Here is a 9520-nt window from a genome sequence, read left to right on the forward strand (position 1 = left end):
TCACATTTAAAAGGCCAGGAATGATGGTGTCTGGTTCCAGCATTGGGAAGACAGAGACAGATTGTCAGGGCACTCTGGCCAGCCTAGTTGGAAGAGCAAGCTCCAGGCTAATAAGAGACCGTGTCTCAGAGCAAACAACAGCTCCAGCTTGCACACTCAGTGCTTCTGCACACCCACCGGGTGTGTCAAATGCACCCTGGTGAGGTCCACCCTGCTCTGAAAGAAGGCTGGTGGAGAGGAGAGGCTATTTGGCTCCCTGCAGGGACCTGGAAGACAGCAGAAATATCAGATGCCTGAGGTGAGATGCTAGGGGTGGCGGACACTACGGGAATGGCTTGCACATGCTGTCCAGAGATTGGCGAGATGCTTAGCCTCAGTTGACTGTTACTACACCAGAAGTTTATTTGCCTTAATTTTTTTACAGCAGAAGCATATATCTGGTGTGTGTGTGAAGACATACAAGAGGGGTATATGTGCACAAGTGTGTGAGTGTGCATGGAGGCCAGAGGTCATCTCTGGGTGTCATTCCTCAGACACCATTCTCCGTCACAATTTTTTGTTTTGTTTTGTTTTGTTTTGTTGTTTTTCAAGGCAGGCTTTCTCTGTGTAGCCCTGGCTGTCTTGGAACTTGCTCTGTAGACCAGCCTGGCCTCGAACCCAGAGATCTGCCTGCCTCTGCCTCCCCAGTGCTGTTGCAGTAGGAAGCAAGGATTCTAAAGAGATTCTCGAATATCAGATCATTGACACAATGGTCCCCAAGAAATTGGAGTTTCCCCCAGGAGTGTCAGGCTGAGTGCAGGAAGAGGTTGAAGCTTGGTGCTGGCCAGACGGGGAACTTGTCTCCAGGGAGAGATTTCACTCAGTTCTGACAAGTGCCAGAGCATTTTGCAAGACCAGAGATGAGACAATGATGAGATATGGTGGGCGGACCCCTCCTCTTGTTCAGGATTTCATACGTCTTGCCTTCTATTAAATCCTCAACTTCTTGTCAGGACCCCAAAGGTAGACTTGGTAGGGGGTGGTCACTGTCCCTCTTCTAATGTGGCCACATTGAATTTTTTTTTCCTGCTTTTTTTTTTTTTTTTCCTTGTCTGCTCGGCCTTAGGCCTATTGAGGACAGGAGACTGAACCAGCTTGTAGAGGCCTCCAGGGCTCAGGCTCTGACTGGAACTCTGATAATGGGGCTTTTGGCTGGAAGGAGTTATCCAGACAAATGCCAGGCGAGGAAGAATTCCCCTAAAAAAAAATGATGGAAGCCGCTTCACTGATCATAAAAAGGCCTCATGTGGAAGATAGCTAAACATGAGGGGCTACTACAGATGACGGTGTGGGACCCTATCTGTTAGGAGAACTTAGAGGTGAAACCTGGGACCCTTGCCCGCCCTAGGCTCACCTCCATTGTGAGAAAGCCATTGAGGAAACGTAACAGGATCTAACAGGCCTGGTTCATCTGGGGCCTTGAGGCCGAGGCTCCCATTTCAAAGGTGCTGATTTCCTGAGCCCCAGTGTGGACAGGCTGCCCTGGCCTTATCTCCTGCTGTAGTAAACAAGGCAGCGACTGTTTCCCCTGTGGTTTTTCTGCATAGAATCCATCCCCAGCTAGCCCCCTAGGTGATGCCTCTGGGTAGCGCCCAGCCTTTCCTGTCTCTGCCTGGAGGATAATAATGCCGATTGCATTGTGCTCTCTGACTTGGGTCCAGGCTTTCTTTTCTGTCACAGATAGGGAAAGACTGGAAGGAAGACCTTCTAACAAATGCCTACCCTTCCTGGGCTTCAAGAGAAGTTGGAGGTGGGGAGAGATTTGTCGGGGGAGGGGGATGTGAGGGCAATAGTCCTGGCAGCCTCTGGAACCAGACCAAGAAGAGCAATGGGCCAGAGACTGACATTTGTCTAGTGACCTCTTATGGTATTGCTGAATCATGGGGCCTTTTGTAACACAGAACTGGGAGGGACCCATTCTCAGAAATCCTCCATTCGTCTCTGTCCAAGCACTGGGCATTCACTTTCCGCTGACATCTAACTGATGTCATCATTTCGCTTTGGTAAACAGGCCACCTCCAGGCCAAGGTGACCGTGACCTTCACCACATGCTGCCATGGGTGTCTGTGCAGCTCTTTCACGGGCTGAGGCTTCTCATTTCCCATTGCCACGACTCTAATTAGTGCTGACAGTAAGAAACGAGCCAGAACAGACAGCAGACAAACTGGACAGACAAAGGGAAGTGAAGAAGAAAGAAGGAAGGAAGCGGGTAGAGGGTGGACTCACTCAGAAGTGCTCAGAACGGAATGGCACAGCTGCCCAGGAAGCTATCAGAGGCAGCCCTGGCTATTAATATTCCTGGGCACCGGAGCCGCCAGCATATCTGAGGTACGCTGAGGATCTCCAGTGGGAAGCAACTCGAAGGCTCTGATTTGAAAATGCCATGAACTGCATGATTTGGGGGTAGGGAGGGGGGCTCATATCTGTGCCACAACTAGGTGGTTCTGTTACCAGATTTGTGAGGATCAGAACCCAGGTCCTAGCATGCTAGGTCCAGTCACCTGTCCTCAGTAGGCCAATTAAATAGGAAATATTTAAGCAGAGATTTATCCTGTGTTGGAAGAGAAACAAAAAGGCCCTCTGTCACCAAGTCTATCATTGGGGTCCTGACATGAGGTTGTGGATTAAATAGAGGGCAAGAGGGATGCATACTTAAGCAGTCCTGGTCTGCCAGTCACAGTCCATCATTGCCTCATCTCTGGTCTTACAAATTGGCCTGACAAATAGAACTGTGCGAGTTCTTTTTCTGGGAGCCAAATTCCCCCTTACACCACAATCCAACCTCTTCCTTCCTCTAGACTGGGTCTCCTGGGAAATTCTAATTTCTTGGGCACCACTGTTGCAGCGGTCTGGTAGACCAAGAGAGTGTCTCTTTAGAAAAATCACTAGTATTCTTTCCTGCCAGACTGGATACTCTGCCCTGCTCGTCTCTAACACTAGGCTGCCCTGTGATCTGGGGATGTTATTTCAGTGTAAATGTACAAGATAAAAAAATCTTCATCTCTTACCCCTTTCCTGAATGCGGCTTAAATGGTCACCAAACCCCAATGGCAGCATGCTCCTGGAGGGTGGTTTTTAAGTTGTGGCCTCATGTTCCTGCCACAGAGGGGGAAATGGAGAAAAAAATATATTAAAAGTCACCAAGTTCTTCCCATGCCTCAGAGTAGAGTTTAGGTGCCTATGAGGCATGCCCAGCTCCTCCTGGCCCCATAGCGTTATCAGCTTTTAGGGGGAAAGCCTGGGTCTGGCAACACCCAATGAGAGAGAGGGAGGATCAGCCACCACCAATATGCCAACTAAAGAGATGAGAAATGGCGAGAAGCAGAAAAAGTAGAGCGAGTAATGGGATGGCTAGCCTTGGAAGGTCCCCGGGTAGGCACCGGCAGGCTTGCGGGTCACTAGGCATAGCCCCACCCCTTCCAACCAGCAGCTTCTAAAGACAAAAGCCGAAACTTCAGGGCACTTGTCTGTTGGGCCCTGAGATCCTAATGTCCACTGCCTCTGCAGAGACAAGATCAGGAGACAGAGATAGGAAATTCTTCTATTCAAGGTGAGATAAGAGAACAAGGCCAGAGAGAGAGAGAGAGAGAGAGAGAGAGAGAGAGAGAGGTTCCAACAGAAGCAAGATTAACATATAAGAGGAACCAATGGCAGAGAGCTTGTCCCAATCTGTCGCAGAACTAAGCCTCCTGTTTCTAAAAGCAAGAGGAGAATAGTGTTCCCACACATGAAGAGCTCCTTCCCAAGCTGCCCTGCACTTCTGCTCTGGGGAGCGCCTTCTACTGTGGTAACAGACTCTCCTTATCGGTGTGTCCCCAGTTCAGGTCTTTGTTCTGAGACCCAAGAACCAGACGTCACTCAGAAGTGCCCTCTGGACTCCAGTATGTACTTAGAGCACAGGCTTGGGGCAAACGGGATGAAGATGTCTGCTTCTATTGGATCATGGGCCTGCCTCCATGGCACTGGTCACTCTTAGAGGCCAGCTTTATAGCCTGAGGAAATCAAGCCATGATTCCCACACCCCCTGCAGCTCTCTCTCTCTCTCTCTCTCTCTCTCTTTTTCTCTGTCTCTCTGTGTCTCTGTCTCTCTCTCTCCTGCTATCCTGTGGCTTTGAGGCCTCTGATTCACCCAGTATCTGGCTCCTCTGCGCTGCTTGTCACTCAGGTTGGTCCAGACTAAATCACATGCTGTGGAATGTCCTGCCACCTCATGAAAGGATAGGAGCCTGAGACTGTGGCCCAAGGTGGTGGTACTGCTCGGTACCTCAAATTCTCTTAACTTTCAAAATCTATGCCAGAGGTCCAAAGCTTCAACAGTATCTTGTGTGAAATTGTTTCCTTCTGAGGTCCCAGCAGATGTTCCTGATTCAGCAGCATTCCCTCCATGGCCTGTTCTTCGCCACCGTTGTTCATGCTTCACATAGACACACAGCCCTTGACTGGACAGCGTCTGAGTTCCTTATCCACCATGGACCATGCCATTCTATGTTCAATGCAGACACACACACACACACACACACACACACACACACAGATGAAGAAAACTGTCCAACTACTTCTAAGGAGACGTTCAAAGGTTAAAGCATAAGCCATGGCTCAAACATGGTCCCAGCAGCCCGTGTATCTGAGAGTTAAATCAAAGCTTAAGATAGCCTTGGCAAGATCCCACATCACCACACGGCAGAGGAGTGCACCACAGCATTGTGCCGTTGACTCGCTCAAAGCCACGTAGCAATTGGGGGCGTGGCATTAAGAGCTTCCTAAAGAAGGCTGTCTGTATGGTTTTACCTACGTGATTTTTTTCAGCTTGTGAAGGGTTGTGAGTGACAAAGAACTGAAGAAGTTCTCGTGGGACCTGAGGTCGCATGAAGCAAAGCAGACACGGTTTCCCTCTTCTCTGTATCATGTAGTTTTCTCCTAGCATTCTGGGGACTTCCCAGAATCCATTGCAGACACCCAAATTCCTTCTATAAATGACATCTGATCGTCAGAAGCGGCATGGAGAGACACCCTTTAAGGATGTCCCAGCAGGACTCCAGCAGCCTAAGGAGTCCCCTTAATCTTTTAGGACCTCTTCTACGTAGACAGGGTCCTTGACTTGACCACAGAAAAGAAATTTAGGACAAACCAGTATGGTGTAAAGTTGGAGTGAATTTGTTAATTTATTTTAAACTTATTTTTAAAAAACCTTGCAAATAAAAAAATTATGCTGTAGGATTAGTCATGCCAAAATCTATCCACTTCGATGACCATCTATAGAATAGCCATTCTAAAGCATCACACTGGGTTTTACACTTTCATTGTCCAGTATGTTTTTATGTCCTTATCCATCACACACACACACAAAACAATGAAAAATCAATGACCGAGTTAAAACTAGAAAAACAATTGGTTCATAGCTTCTTCCATAACTCGTGTGTTTTTTTTATCTGGAAGAACAAATCCTTACAGTGGGCGTCTGTTGGGTCTGGTGGCTTAAGTTACATAGATTAAAGGGTGGGATTTTTACAGTGTTTAAGGGTTAAAGAACAATGATGTAAGATGGATTTTTCAGGGTTAGTCCTTGGATTTAGGAATGAGAGAGGTATGCTGCACGTTCAAGGTAACAGGCCACTCTGACTCTAGTAAACACAGTCCACCTGTCATCTGAAACACTGTTGAGGTGTCTTCAGGAAAGCTCGCACCACCCCTGCAGGCAAGTAAGGCTTTATCATCGGAGTTCGGAGTTTCCTGACTCTGCTAACAGTGAAAACCATTTTTCTAAGGCATAGGGCTCTGCCCTCCCAGGTCCACATACTCTACCTTTTTGCCCTGCCTTGGTATCTGCATGCACAATTCTCCCTGTGCATTAACTCTTCTCTAGATTCCTGACAATTCTGAGGACATGGTAAATCCTGTGCAAACAGCCGACAGTCTGTGCAGTTTAGAGAATCGGTTTTTCCTGGGTAAGGTCACTCTGAAATTGGCTGACTCCATGGATACGGAACTCAAGTAATTGATGGTCACTCTGGAATTGCTTTATTTATTTTTTTAGTTGTGTGGGTGTGCTGCCACCATGTACACGAAGTGCTCGTGGAGGCCAGAAGAGGGCGTCGGATCCTCTGCAATTGGAGTCAGATGGTTGTGAGCACCGTGTGGGTGCTGAAACTGAACCTGAGAGCTCTGGAAATTCTCTTAACCACAGAGCCATCTTTGCAGCCCTCTGACATGCTTTAAATTCATCTGTGATGACATATAGACAACCTGGTGCCAGGCCCTTGGCCTGAAGTCCCTGGAACCAGGCATGGATGGTATGCTTGCCGCCTCACTCAACAGCTACACACCACAACCTGTCATAGACACCCTTGTGCCTTTCACCCCGAAAGTGGCCATTTCTCTGGGGTTTGCTCTAACTACACACCACGCTCTATTGTCACTGGCTGTCATTGCTGAGCTGTTGGTGCTCGAGGAAAGACCTTGACACCTCTGACACACAAAGGGGCGATTTTCCTGCCTGGCAAACTTTGCTTGGGTGTGCCGTCAGCCCCACACAACTGACTCTGTGTGAATGGAATGGGCAAAGTGCCGAGAACACAGAATATGCATGAATTCCCACACAGGAGCGCGCTTTCCAGGCTGCAACAGAGAACCTCAGGACAGGACAGACACCTCCATCCCCGTAAGTGGCTGCTCTAGTTGGTCTAGTGTCCCGAGTGCCTCTGGTGTAGCCACAGGGTCTTGGAAAAGGAAAGCCCCAGTTCATCTCGTGGACCATGTCTTCCGTATACAAGGAGGCGGGGCAATAGCTTTCTGCAAACAACCTCGCCTCCTGCAATTATCTCCCTCCCAAGAAACCCGTGTGACCTCCAAACCTGGCTCCAAACGAGCCAGGCCAGCCTCTCTGTCACTTCTAATGCTACCACAGACTGTTCAGACTTTCTTCACCAGGGCCTGCCCTTCCCCCTTCATCTCCTCAGTCGCCCGTCGACCACCCTGCACTGCCACACTGACTTTCCTGGCTAACTGTGCCTTCCAGCTTCCATGTCGTTCCTAAAGATCTCTGAACTGCAGGCCCCTGGTTTCTCGCCTAAAAGATCACCTCTTCGGAGAAGCCGTCTAGCCTTTTTCTTTCACCTCATTCGGTCTTGCTTTTTTTTTATCAGAGCACCTATAAGTTCTCAGGACCTTCTTATCTAGGAAGGAACATTCCCTCCCCTGTGGGAAGACTCGGGCCACTGGCCTACCTCATGCACTTACAAGACACCAAGCTCAGATCCCTCTCCAGCGGCCCCCGTCTAGAATTACAGCCAGGGCACCAGCCTGCTTCTGGAACAAGTGTCAGCCTTTTGTTCCCAGCAGCTCTAGTAATTAGATGCTAGGCCCAAACCCCGTGATTCAGTCAGCAGTATGAGAAGCCGGGGTCAGGAACATAGGGCCCTTCTTTCTTCTGAGAGATAGCAGCATTCCAAAGACTGGGGCTACAAAAGAGGGTTGATCTGCAGGCCTGAGAACTGACCTGCATGCTGGAAGTCCACCCCCCTCAGCGCCATGCCAACTGAGGCATTTAACAAACCAGGCAATCACCCAGCTTTGGAAAGGAGGTTCCATCTCGCTCTGGGATCGTCGTGTAGCTGGTGCTGGGATGAAACTGGATTTCCCTCTTCAGAACAAAGACCAGCACGCTCCTTTGGGAAGCCCATCCTGGGAGAAGCTGCATCTATCAGAAGCCCCACTTCCGTGCCAAGCATTCAAAGCCCGTGACCTGGCCTGCTCGCTTCAGCAGTTCCTGGCAGAGCACAGGGGCATTCTCCAGCTTTGAAATCTAATTGCCTACCATAGCCATGAAGCCCATTTTCGGCAGAAAAAGAAAATTGAAAGGAGGGGAAAACCACACACACACACACACACACACACACACACACACAAACCACACATGGACTGGGGGAGCAGTTCTCACGGAAGCTGCTAAGATGAGCCAGCTGAGCGTTTGATGGCCGGCCTTTGCGGGGAGGCCAGCTTTCTAAACCAGCTCCAGAAGCTGGCATTCAGAAAAGGAAGATCAACAAAGACAGCTCTGTCAGCAACAAGAAAATGGAAGTCACGGGCAAACCCAGAAAATGCTCTCCCCTGGAATCATCGTGATTTACGGGATAATTGTGCCAAGCTCTCACGTCCAGAAGCAGACATTGATGGCCATGCCAGGGTCAGGTGGACACTCACCCTTTTGTACTGTTCTCATTTCTAAGCAATGAGCTCGTCACAGTGCTGTTCTCCACCACCACCCGCCCGGGGAGGGGGGGAGAGAGGAGGGGGGACGCTTCCTCTCTGTCTCCCTCAGACAAATGCAGCCTCTCCAATGAGCCACCCTCATTTTCAGACAGAGCTCTTACCCTAAAACAGTCCACACTGGGAAAAACTTGTGTTTCTCTTGCTTTAAGAGATCAGTGTCTTAGAGAAAAGGGGATGAGCAGGCGGAAGCAGCAAAGCTGCCCCCAGTTTTCCACAGTGGTCACTCAACCTCATGGTAGACTTATTCCAGAGAACAAGGATCCCAGGTTTCACAGAGCAGGTGGGTCTTTGGGGGCCCTCAGAGGGACAGATAAGTTGTCTTGTGTCTGTTTTATTTGTAGGACCCACGAGGACTACTTAGTCCTCTGACAACCTGAGGAGTTCGCCAGGCAAAAGGTTCGACGGCGATTAACAAGTTATGGGACTCAGCCACTGCGGCAGAACAGAAATCAGCAGGCTTCCTTTGGGGGCTTGAAATGAAGAAAGAGATCTTAGAATCATATTAAATAAAAATGAGCCTGGGATTTTTTTTTTTTTTTAAAGGACAAGTCATTTCTCAAAAAGTCCGGAGGTGAGGGAAGTGCCAACAGCCACAGCCATCAAAAGGCGTAGAAGGGTGTGGTGTAAAGCCGCCATGGTGGGAATGAGGAGTCTGGCACCCTACATTCAGCTATTAGAATGTTGAGACAGTGGAACTCAAGAAATTAGAATTGGAGCCAGGCATGGTAGCACACACCTTTAATCCCAGCACTCAGGGAGGCAAAGGCAGGTAGATTGCTGTGAGTTCCAGGCCAGCCTTGTCTACAAAGCAAGTCCAGGACACCCAGGGCTACACAGAAAAACCCTGTCTCAGGAAAAAAAAAATAGAGTTGCCGTAGGTGCCTCAGGCTGGGAAAAGAAAAAGACTGAGGCCCTATATCAGGTATAAGGGGAGCTGGTCCCCCGAAAGGACAGGTTGTCAGACCTCTAGGCATAGGGGAGATGGAGCAGAGACAACAGCGGCTCGGTGACAGCAGGACCGCGCAGGACTGCTTAGTCAAGCACCTCTCTTGCTCTTTGTTTAAACTAAAGCTTCATGTCAAGACTCCAAAGATTGACTTGGAGGCCACTTAACCTCCCTGTCTCTCTTCCTAATGTAGCCACATTGAGAAAAACAAAACAAAACAAAACAGAAACCCTTTCTTTGTTTTTCATGGTTGCTTGCTTCCTGATA

General features: G+C 49.1%; 2 long non-coding RNA genes across 2 annotated transcripts; one reads left to right on the forward strand and one right to left on the reverse strand.

The window, feature by feature from the left end:
• Positions 1 to 382: 382 nt before the first annotated feature.
• Positions 383 to 5072, reverse strand: LOC129674448 (uncharacterized). Its single transcript, XR_008719806.1, has 2 exons — positions 3048 to 5072; positions 383 to 1236 (listed from the first exon to the last, which is right to left on the reverse strand). It is a non-coding gene; the product is annotated as an uncharacterized LOC129674448 (long non-coding RNA).
• LOC129674447 (uncharacterized) lies at positions 2032 to 8835 on the forward strand. The gene is made up of 2 exons (XR_008719805.1): positions 2032 to 2367; positions 6074 to 8835. It is a non-coding gene; the product is annotated as an uncharacterized LOC129674447 (long non-coding RNA).
• The last annotated feature ends 685 nt before the right edge of the window (positions 8836 to 9520 follow it).

The sequence above is a fragment of the Psammomys obesus genome, unplaced genomic scaffold, assembly GCF_907164565.1.
Source record: "Psammomys obesus unplaced genomic scaffold, mPsaObe1.curated_primary_1811, whole genome shotgun sequence".
NCBI lineage: Eukaryota > Metazoa > Chordata > Mammalia > Rodentia > Muridae > Psammomys > Psammomys obesus.